Source organism: Temnothorax curvispinosus, unplaced genomic scaffold (genome assembly GCF_003070985.1).
Source record: "Temnothorax curvispinosus isolate PA1 unplaced genomic scaffold, ASM307098v1 QBEX01011751.1, whole genome shotgun sequence".
Taxonomy (NCBI): Eukaryota; Metazoa; Arthropoda; class Insecta; order Hymenoptera; family Formicidae; genus Temnothorax; species Temnothorax curvispinosus.
The window spans coordinates 59,739-60,007 of record NW_020221531.1 but is presented as its reverse complement, the minus strand read 5'-3'; the positions used below and the strand labels follow the sequence as shown (position 1 = coordinate 60,007).

General features: G+C 32.0%; 1 protein-coding gene across 1 annotated transcript in view; it reads left to right on the top strand.

Annotated features, from left to right (window-relative positions):
- The window catches only part of LOC112461771 (transient receptor potential protein-like), a 96,010-nt gene that overhangs the window by 53,226 nt on the left and 42,515 nt on the right, over positions 1-269 (top strand). The window lies entirely within an intron of this gene.

Here is a 269-nt window from a genome sequence, read left to right as displayed (position 1 = left end):
GACAACAATAAATAAAAATAATTCAGAAAAGAATGCGATGGGAGTAATATTAAATGATTATCAGCGTGGATGTGCGAGTGAGTGATATGGGTGTGCGTGACGACGCGGATGGCGGATAATGCGGCTTATAATTAAGTAGAGGATAAAATTTATTTATTTAAAATTAACCAACTTGGGTAATTCGAGGTCTAGCAGCGCCAAGTTTTTTTACAAGAAAAATTTATGTATTTTAATAAAATATTTTTATTTTGTACTGTTACCTCTGTAAT